We start from the raw sequence: 11,779 nt of genomic DNA on the forward strand, positions 1-11,779 counted from the left end.
AATACAAGTACTACATTACATTATTTGGGTACAGTGGTATGTATACATTATTGACTAGAGATTATTAACACTGTTTTGGATAACATAAACCTTTAAAGAGAAAGAAGTTTATTTCAGTGTTAACTATGATTTCTGAAATGGCAGTGTGGATAAGCATAAAGTTGTGTAAATTTTACATCCAAAGCTAAATGTGGCATTAATAAATTGGAAAATACGTCCAACTGTTTGTTAAACAACAAAGGTTTTTGTCTTAAGCTTTATATTGTTAACTAAGATTTCTCTTGAATTGTCACTTACTGTTTGTGCGTATTAAAGAAAAAAGAGACAAATCAAACAATGACAAAAATAAAAAGTTTAAAAATAGAATTTCTTTGGTTCCTAAATTCCTGTTTTTTATGCCTCTACTAAGCTACAATATCTATAAGCATTTAGGTCAGTGTTTCTCAACTTCTGAAACTTTTAGCTGGGTGTATTTAAAATCCCAGAATTCTCCAGCCATTCTCCTAGGGATTGTTCAAAGTTTTCAGCACTGAAAAAAAGTGACTTACAACTTGTTCTTACGCTGACAACCATTGCAACATCTCTATGGTCGTGTGATCAAAATTGCTTGCCAACAGTATGTATGAAGGTTGTAGCATCCCGGATTCATGTGATTGCCGTTTGCAACCTTCCCAGCCAGTTTCCCACAAGCAAATCCAATGGAAGAAGCTAGATCAACAGTACAATATAGTCAATGGTAAGTATCTGGAGATGCAGATAACTAACAATCTGCATTGGTATCTCCACACATCATCCTTAATGAAGCAGGCAAACCAGCGTCTGCATTTCCTGCGTTGGATGAGGAGAGCACATCTTTCTTCTGTCCTGGCCACTTTTTACAGAGGCACGATTGAGAGCATCTTAACAAACTTCATCACTGTTTGGTTTGGTGACAGCAGTGCCTCAGGTAGAAGGTCCATAGAGGGTGGTGAGGACAGTTGAGAAGATTATAGGAAGCCCGCTTCCCGTTAATCAGGACACTGCTTATAAACACTATGTGCTTAGAGCAAAAAACATAGTTAGCACCCACTTCACAGTGTGTTTCTGTTGCTCCCCTCTGGGAGGAGGTTTTGAAGTATCTATAACAGGACTACCAGACTCTGTAACAGCTTTGTTCCTTTGCCATCTGTCTGGTAAATTCACAAGAGTCATTTTTTTCGCCATGTATATGTATACATTCAAACTAAACTATGTTGTTTCTCTGGGCCACATATGTGTGTGTATGTGGGTCTTCTAGTCCAAGCCCTGCTCAGGCAGGAAACCCTAAACCATTTCAGACAAATGGTTGTCCACTCTCTTAAAAACTTCCAGTTAAACAACAATGTTCTCCATCACTTGAGGTTTTCAATAGACTCAACAACCGTTTGGTTGGGATGGTAAAAAGCTCCTATCTTGAGCATGGGGTTGGACTAGAACAGTGGTTCTCAGCCTGTGGGTCAGGACCCCATTTGGGGTCGAACGACCATTTCACGGGGGTCGCCAAACAACGCAGTCCGCCATTCTCTTGAATAGAGTCTAATTCTATTGGCTTTCAAAAGCCAATAGGAATTATCCAGGCTGTCTCTGCTCTGCTGAGCCCGCCAAAGGTCCCATTCTGCAAACGGTGCTGCACCAGTTGAGTAGTCCTCGACTTACGACCGGTTGAGTAGTCCTCGACTTAACGACCGGTTGGGGGTCGCGGCATTAAAAAGGTTGAGAACCACTGGACTAGAAGATCTCCATGGTCCCTTCCAACCTTCTGATTCTATGATCTATCACTACTCCCTTTATCTAAATTCTGCAGGCCTTTTGCTACATCAATTGTAGGTCCACCACTATCATACCACCTCTGATAAAACTCAGATAGCATTCTGTACTATCTCCTTAGTGCTTTTCTCCCGCAGAATGGAATAATCTTCAAATCTTGTGATACCAAATGCAAAAGCTTTTAAAGATTAATATTGCAAAGAAAATGGAATTCTTATGAACGAGGAATTAGAAAGGACTCATGGTTAGATTGATTTTGTATAGGGTAACTGTAGCAAGATTATTATATGTACAATGGAAGAATACTGAAATTCTCACAGTTGGAGGAAGGGATTGTAAAAACGTCAGAATTTGCAGAAATGATGAAAATGTTGAAAAAAAAAACTTCTGAAAAAGTGAAAATCTTATATGGACTTTTTGGTGAAAGAAGAAAGGAATCAAAGGGTTATGGATTTAAGATTAAGAAAGGTGCAGATTAAATGAGGGGCTGAAAGAACTGGTGTAACATCTTGAAGAAGAGATAACAAGATTGTAGTTGTTGAAAAGGTCAGAGGTCATTCATATATTTTCAACTTTTTTTCTTTCAATTTGTCTGCCTTTGCTTAATGGCCACCACAAAAGAGTTGTAAAATTGGGCAGCCTCTATTACAGTCATTATGTCGAGGGCTACCTGTAATGTCATGAAATCTCTTCCCATGTTATGATTTTCTATTCTTTATCCGCTGTGTGAATTATTTCATGCTTCAAAAGGCTCCAACTGCTAAAGTAGCCTTTTCCCTACTCCAGGCATCTATAATATTTCTCTCCTTTGTGGATCCATTTATGGTAAGTCAGATGACTGCTTAAAATGAAACATTTTCCACATTCCAGGCATTTATATGGTTTTTCTCCTGTGTAAAGCCTGTTATGTTGTGTAAAACTAGTACTACAAGTGAAGTGCTTGCCACGCTCTGCACATTTCTATGGTTTCTCTCCTGGGTGGATATTTTTATGTATCACAAGATTTCCTCTCTGACAGAAGCCCTTTGCACATTCCACACATTTCTACGGTTTCTCTCCTGTGTGGATCCTTCTAGGGGAAATAAAAGTACTCCTTTCACTCAAACTTTTCCCACACTGTGCACATTCATATAGCTTCTCTCCAGTATGAACTCTTTGGTGTGGAATAAAAGTACTCCTGAGAATAGAATAGAATAGAATAGAATAGAATAGAATAGAATAGAATAGAATAGAATAGAATAGAACAGAACAGAACAGAACAGAACAGAATAGAATAGAATAGAATAGAATAATTGAAAGGAACCTTGGAGGTCACCTAGTCCAACCCCCTGTTCAGGCAGGAAACCCTATACCATTTCAGACAAATGGTTGTCCAATCTCTTCTTAAAAACTTCCAGTACTGGAGCATTCACAACTTCTGGAAGCAAGTTGTTCCACTGTGAGTGAAACTTTTTCCACAAGCTGTGCATTTTTATGGCTTCTCTCCTGTGTGGGTCTTTTTATGGGCAGTAAGCCCATTGCTCGTACTGAAGCACCTTCCATACTCCACGTATTTATATGGTTTCTCCCCTGTATGGATCCTTTTATGTAGCCTCTTCTTTCTCTTCCTCCTCTTCCTCTTTCCTCCTCCTCCTTCCTCTTCCTCTTCTTCTTCTTCCTCCTCCTCCTCCAACTTGCTTCCTCTACATCGTTGACTTATTTTAATTTCTTCTTCTTCTTCTTCTTCTTCTTCTTCTTCTTCTTCTTCTTCTTCTTCTTCTTCTTCTTCTTCTTCTTCTTCTTCTTCTTCTTCTTCTCCTTCTCCTTCTCCTTCTCCTTCTCCTTCTCCTCCTCCTCCTTCCCTCCTCCTTCTCCTTCTCCTTCTTCTTCTTCTCCTCCTCCTCCTCCTTCTCCTCCTCCCCCTCCCCCCTGCCTTTCCTTTGAAAGGAAGGAAGGAAGGAAAGAAGGAAGAAAGAAAGAGTGATCAATGCTGTTTCTGTCCCATAATCTAGCCTGAAACTCAACTGAAAGGGGTCCAGTAATTTGGGACACTAAATTTCTTCAATTATGCCTCTGTGCCTGAAGCTACAGCAAGAGTTCAGGAGGTCACACAGGAGATACTTCTCCCTATTATTATCAACACCATGGTCTTTTGCCTGTTATTTTCTCACTCATTCTCCAGGGATTTTGAAGGTTGCCATTGACATAAACATCAGATTTCAGGAGCAACATTAATACTATTTTGCATCAGCAATACTGGGTAAATAAATGTCCCCAACACACCAAAGGACTTGGATAAGGCTAACAAGAGGCCAGGGACTCTGCTGGCCAGTGTATTCTCATTCTTTTTAGATGCAATGCCTCATCTGGTCTCTATTTGAAAATTGGAAAATTGTTGAATCTTGAAGTCTTGCAAAAGGGCATTTGTCTTGCTCTCATTCTCACTCTTCTTCTAGCTATCAAATTAAAGCTTTCAGAATGCAGAAAACCAAACCAGACAGACCAAGAATGATCCTTTTGCTTCTACTGCTGCTACTGTTGCCCAGTACAATCTCTGGGAGACTTCCAAGCAAATGTTCCTTAACTTTGGGGAGAGATTAAGCAGAGATATCAAATCACTACAAGCCAGGAGACTATGTCATTGGTGGGCTGATTTCTGCAACCAAAGCTTGGTTTCTACAGCACAGTTTCCACACAACTCCCTCGGTTAAAGTTTTCTTGTAAGTCACTGTGTCGCCAATGCCACCTGGCTGATTTGTAAAGCTAAGGTGACCAACTTTTTTACAATGAAAAGGAGGACACAAATAAATTGAAGAAAAAAATATCGTAAATAAAAGAAACATTGTATTCATTGCAACAATAATACAGACAACTTACATGTGCAAAGTTTGCCAGCCGGGTGTTTTGGCACGCTCAGCAGCAATTCCTATTGGCTTTCAAAAGCCAATAGTGGGATAGCACACCTCATGCAAAAGTTAAAAAAAAAACATCAAAAAAGGTGCCGGAACGCCGTTCTGAGCGTTCTATGAGAAAAAAAAGCCCTGCAGATTAGTCTTCAAATATCAAAAAGGAGGACATGAAGGAGGACACTTTTCGAGGGAGGACAAAACTTACAAAAGGAGGACTGTCCTCCCTAAAGGAGGATGGTTGGTCACCTTAGTAAAGCTCTAGTCCTCCCAAACTGACTTTTTTTGAATGTTAAAGTAAGGTGCCAATATAGAGTTCTGGAATCTCTCTTACGTCTTAACGTTTATTCTAAGGTATCTGTCTGAAATACTGCAGCCAATTGTGGTCATCATATCACAAAAAAGATGTTGAGAGTTTGGGGAAAAAAATCAGAGAAGAGCAACTAAGATGATCCAAGGCCTGGAGACTAAAACATACAAAGAATGGCTGCGGGACTTGGGTTTGACTAGTCTAAGGAAAAGAAGAAATAGGGGAGACATGATAGCAATGTTCCAGTATCTGAGGGGCTGCCACAAAGAAGAGGGGGTCACTTTGTTCACCAGAGCACCAGAGGGAAGGATGAGAAACAATGGTTGGAAACCGATCAAAGAGAGAAGCAACCTAGAATTAAGGAGAAACTTCCTGACAGTGAGGACAATCAACCAGTGGAACAGCTTGCTTCCAAAAATTGTGGGCACTCCATCGCTGGAGATTTTAAAGAAGAGATTAGACCATCATCTGTCTGAGATGGTATAGGTTCTCCTGCTTGAGCAGGGGGCTAGACTAGAAGACCTCCAAGATCCCTTCCAGCTCTATTCTATTCTATTCCTTGAAATATCTGTTCCTTAGTTCTGATCTTTTCTCTAGCACAACTGCCAAAATGTCTGCTCATTCTTGTAAAAGACTTTCCAGCAGATCTCAAGCAATAGATCTCATTTCTTCTCTGGGAAAAAAAACCCACATGTTTCTTTGTTCTTTTAAGTGGTCTGATAGTACCTGCTTTGCAGTGATTGTGATTGTGCATTCAGAGTAGATAAAGTTGAATGGGATAATTGTCATTTCCTCAATAGCTGCCGTCTCTGCAGTTGACACAAAGTAATGGAAGGTGGAAATTCATTCTGAAGACTAAAACGATAGAAGAACATAGTTTGGAACTGAAAGGGAATTTTCCTGTAGGCTGTGTTCTAGGGAGGGAGGTGGGTTTTATCCAAGCTCTCCATCCAAAGAAGCAGTTACAAGATCAATCAACCTAGACAGAGGTTTGCGGATCAGGTATCCTAACACAGATCCAGCTTTTGCCATTGGTTTTGCCTATTAAAATATTGGCCGAAATATCTCAGAGGCTTCTATTTGGGCAGCTTCTAAGAGCTATTTAATGGACTGGTCTACCCCTCCTGGGTACTGATTACTTTTGTGAGAAGAAGACTTTAGGGAAAAGTGGGCTTACCCAGTGTCAACACCCAGTTTGAGAATCCAAATAAAACTTTAGGTTCATTCCATTTCCAAAAATCTTATTGTTTATTAAACACACTGCATGGAGGTTTGAAGCAAAACTAACTCTGAGGTCCCCAGACACCAGTTCATAGTATTAAACAATAATTTCTCCAGCCAAATCCCCAATCTCTCATATAGTCCATGTAAACAATTTCACTTTGTTTAGGAACTGTCTGCTTCCTCTGCACACCTGCTGCGATGTCCTTGAAAAGGTTTCAGGCTCTCATGGTCTTCAGCAAAATTGTAGAGATTTTGTTTCTCCATGTAACCCATTCTAAAGCAACACCTCCCCCTCCTTTACACTAATAGCAAGCTGAAATGAAGAGGCATGCAGCTGCCAAGTTTCATTCGTGACAGACAGTTTTCAGTGAGACGGTACCGGTAGACCTTCCTTAATAACTGTTGAAAGTTATGACAATCTTGGAAATGGTATTTTATGGCCTGTAAAGTCATTATAAAACATTGCGCTGCCCACTAGTCACATGATTGATTTTAGGCACTTGGCAACCAACTCACATTTATAACCATCTGGTCACATGATCACATTTTGAATCATTTTTTTTGCCAGTTTCTGGCAAAAAATGTCCATTCAGAAGAATGGATACACCTAATGACTATATGATTATTTTAATGACCAAAATAAAACAAATTGTAAAAGCAAGTTCAGTCAACCATAGAAATATAAATGCATGGGAAAAACCTAAGGATAATTGGTTTCAGATTGTGTGTCTACAGTGTTGTAATAAATAGGGAAATATCACCTTAATACCAACACAGCAAATGATAAGAAAAGGTATCTGTGAGATTAAAAGTTTTCCAATATTCATCCATATAACTGACTACCATGGTCCTACATACCCAGAAATATGCAGGATATCAGTTATGCATTTTCTGGCTCCTGAAAATCTTCTTTACCGAAAGCAATCATGAGTGAATTTAAAAGAATAAGTTGTAAGAGGGATACTGTTTTTTCCTCTTTTCAGATGCAGAAGAATGCACCAAATGTCCAGAAGACGAGTATCCGAATGAAGACCAAGATCGATGTATCCCTAAAATTATAAATTTTCTGAGCTATCAAGGACACTTGGGGATCATCTTAGCTTCTATTTCCCTCTTCTTATCCTTAACCACGGGCTTTGTGTTAGGAATCTTCATTAAATTCCTAGAAACTCCCATTGTCAAAGCCAACAATCGGGACCTCTCTTATATTCTTCTTGTCTCCCTCCTGCTTTCTTTCTTGTCCTCCTTCCTCTTCATTGGCAAGCCGAGCAAAGCCACCTGCTTTTTCCGACAAACAGCCTTCAGCATCATCTTCTCAGCTGCTGTCTCTTTGGTCTTGGCCAAAACAATCACGGTTGTGATGGCCTTCCTGGCCACAAAGCCAGGGAATCGGGTAAGGAAATGGCTGGGAAAGAACTTCACCAACAGTCTCATTCTTGTCTGTTCTACTGTCCAAATTATTCTGTGCTCCACTTGGTTAGGGCTACATCCCCCATTTCCTGACTCTGATAAGAACTCCCAGCCAGGAGAAATCCTCCTGCTATGCAATGAAGGCTCTCTTACCATGTTTTATGGTGCTCTTGGGTACATGGGCTTCCTGGCTGCCATCTGCTTTGTAGTGGCTTTCCTGGCCAGGAAGCTGCCTGGATCTTTTAATGAAGCCAAGCTGATCACCTTCAGCATGCTGGTCTTCTGCTGTGTTTGGGTGACCTTTGTGCCTACTTACCTGAGCACCAAGGGAAAATACATGGTGGCTGTGCAGGTCTTCTCCATCTTGGCATCCAGTGCTGGGCTGCTGGGCTGCATCTTCCTCCCCAAGTGTTACATTATTGTACTAAGGCCTGATCTGAATACAAAGGAGCATTTAATGATAAAAATAAAATAGAAAAGTGATCCTTACATAAGAATACTTCAAGAGTGTTACCTTAAAACAGCCATTCACATTTAATAATTGATCATATTATCTATCCATCAGTGTCTCACCATCTTCATCCCACCCATTTGTGCTTAGATCATATTTAAGTTATTCTTCTTCGGATATAATTTTATGTATGTGTATTATATTTCTGAAATATAATGAATGCTTCTTATACATGTTAATTTTCCATAATAAATAGAATGAATTACCATATGAAACAAATGAGTTATGTTATTAAGTGTAGGGTATGATGGGCTTGTGGGGAGGAGGCCCAAGCATTGCAGGCTTCCAGTGGGGTGGGATGGGGGGAGAGAGGCAGGAGGGTGCTGCAGAAACCCTGTGGTGCATCATAAGGGTGAATGACTGCAGGCCTGCTGCAGCTGTCATACTTTTAAAATGAGGTCATAAGTAGTTTTGGGGGGGTCAGTCATCATTTCAAATGTTTGTCGTACCTGAAGGATTATCTGTAAATGTGGCCTCTGTCAAGGATGAAACTTTGCCAGCTACGTGCCTCTGAGTTTCATCTTGCCTTTAGATTAAGGGGGGAGGGAGAGTGGGTTAAATGGAGAAACAAAACCCCTTCAATTCAGCTGAAGACTGTGGGAGCCTGAAGCCTTATTAAGGACACCAAAACAGGTGTGGATTTGAAACAGACAGTTTCCATAACAAAATGAACTTGTTGATATGTATTACATAAGATGCTGGGGTTTGGCTGGGAGAATTGATGTTGGAACCTCAGAGTTAGTTTTTCTTCAGCGTAACCAAGCTGTATTAATTAAACAGTAAGCTTTTTGGAAACAAAATGAACCTGGAGTTTTATTTGGATTCTTGAGCTGGATGTTGACAGCCTGGTTGTTAGGCGCTTGAAGTTCAGTCATGTGATTGCCGGAGGGGGGGGGGGCAGGATCAGAACTTCAAATCCAGATCATAAACACCATCCAGGTAGGTTCTTCAGAATTTCAAATAGTTACTAAATTACTGGTTGTAAGTTGAAGTTGTACTTCAAGTTTCTGACAAAAAACACACTTTGAGTTAAATGGTTTCACTTAACAACCATAACGATCATTGCAAAAAAAGGTTGTAAAATCAGACATGGTCACATGGAGACCCACTAAATGACCGCCATGACTGATAACCACAATTCCGAGCTTAATTATGGTCTTGAGTCAAGGACCACTTGTGGTAAAAGATTCATCAGCCACGTTGCTCTTATTGACTTATTGATCTTCGGGCATAATTCAATCAGCATTTGTGGTGACATAGATAGAGCCTATCCCCTTTCTATAACTTTAGCATAAAAATAGTTGGAAAATTCTGGAGGAAGTTAAGAGCCAAGGTGTAAAACAGAAAAGTCAAAGAGCCAGGTCCAAATGACCATGTGTTAAAAGCTGCTCCCCTTTTTACATTTGATGCACATCCCTAAGTCATGGATTCAGACAGTATGTCCCGTATCTGCTGAAGACCACCATAGTCCTGAAAAGATTTTTGGTCCATTAAATATTTAGACTTTAGGAGAATCTCAGTTGGAAGACTTTATAAATTATTATCCAGAGGTTAAAAGTAATCAGTCCACTGTTGTTTGAGAACTGATCCATTACCTAGAAGAATATTTTGACCTAGTAGTTGCTTTAAGTCTGTCCAAGCTCCTTGCATCACTGCATAAATAAATCTGTATCTGAGAAGTTTGCCATCTCAAAAACATGTTTTCCTCTCCATCTGCACCTGCTTCTGGAGATTATATTTTCCTCCTCGGTAATTACTGTGTTAAAATTATGTGATTACTCCAAAGCTCATGGGATTGGGAGGAAAAGTTTGAATCCAATAATACCTAGAGTTAAATCTTGGATCTTCTTTTCCCTCTTAGTATCTACATCAGGTACCTAGAACCCAGAAGTCATTCTCCTCCTTTGATAGCTAACTTCTCTTTGATGATCTTGAATTAGCTGGAATCTACATTGCTTCAGCAATTTGAGATTGCCTAAATCCAAATTTGTTTGTTAATCCTTTTCCTTTTCTTCTCCTCCTATTCTGTGCATTAAAAACCCTATTTGGTTTTCCTCCCAGTTCTTTCTCAGCCACAGACATCACTATAAGTATTGTTTGTATATCTGGGAAATTGTCTGACACAACAATGTTTACCTTCTCCATTCCATCAGATGCATCTTACCATGAGCAAAGTCACAGAACATGTACTTTGTGCATGTGTGTCTGGGAATAAAAGCAAAGGAAAGTTACTTCAGATTTGCTATCTCTTAAAGAAAGAGTAGGAAGACAAAGAGGAGATACTGATTAAATCCTTAACATTCTCTCTACATCCTACTATCCTCTTGGTCAAGAGATCAGGAAGTGGTGAAGGGTCAATGTCACTGATTTCATTGTCAGGTTTGAAGCACATTTTTGCTGGTCCGATAATTATTGCTTCTCAGCTTGCCAACGAACTTGGGGCAGGGGAGGGAAAGGGATTGGTATGCAGTCTTCAAAAGATCAAGAAAGCAGACCATGAGAACCAAGGACAGTTCACCAGGTGTCTGGCCAGACCCAGAGACACTTTCTCATAACAATATTTTTCTATCTAATTGGGCAACATGACCTGATCGAGAAGAGGGAGGGGGAACTCTATACTTTTGCTATATGGGATTGGGTGGGTTTTTGCCAGAGCTGCTCTTGCTTTCATGTGTGTTGAAATGATGTACTCAATAAAGTTTTACATTAATAGTTTGGAAAGTCTCAAATGTGTTTACTTGGTTGGGTTCGTCAGCTGGAACCTTGATATATATCTCTAAAATGCAAAACTGAATTTATTATCATGTACAGGAAACCTTTAATTGAATCATGCATGGAGGTAGTATTTGGTTATACTTTTTCTACTAATGAAGGGGATAGTTTTCATTTAATTCATTCTCTTTGCTTCTATACACCTCTCCACAATCTTCTCTAGAAGATTTGGAGAAACCTACTTTGTAGGACTGACCCATCCAAATATTGATGGACAAGAAATTCTATAGCTTGGAGGCCCATTATGGAAACCACTGCCTCTCCTATAAATAATCTTGAAAATAGGCCTAGGAACCCAGTTCTGGAGTTTCATTTGGATGCTAAAAATCAGGAATCTGGTAGACCTTTTCCAAATAGCATATTTTATTAAAAGGCACAGGCTTTTATGTGCTGCATATAATAATAATAATAATAATAATAATAATAATAATAATAATAATAATAATAATAATAATAGTAGTAGTAGTAGTAGTAGTACTACTACTAGTAGTAGTAGTAGTAGTAAAGTTGGAAGGGACCTTGGAGGTCATCTAGTCCAACCCCCTGCTCAGGCAGGAAACCCTACACCATTTTGGACAAATGGCTGTCCAGTCTCTTCTTCAAAACTTCCAGTGTTGGAGCATTTACTGCTTCTGGAGGCAGGCTGTTCCACTGATTAATTGTTCTCATTGTCAGGAAGTTTCTCCGTTGTTCTAGGTTGCTTCTCTCCTTTATTAGTTTCCACCCATTGCTTCTTGTCCTGCCTTCAGGTGCTTTGGAAAATAGCTTGATTCCCTCTTCTTTATAGCAGTCCCTGCTATCATGTCCCCCCTTGTCCTTCTCTTCCTTAAACTAGACATACCCAATTCCAGCAGCCTTTCCTTATATGTCCCCTAATCATCT

Source organism: Crotalus tigris, unplaced genomic scaffold, assembly GCF_016545835.1.
Source record: "Crotalus tigris isolate CLP2741 ecotype Arizona unplaced genomic scaffold, ASM1654583v1 scf7180000019079.287715, whole genome shotgun sequence".
In the NCBI taxonomy this organism is placed as follows: Eukaryota; Metazoa; Chordata; class Lepidosauria; order Squamata; family Viperidae; genus Crotalus; species Crotalus tigris.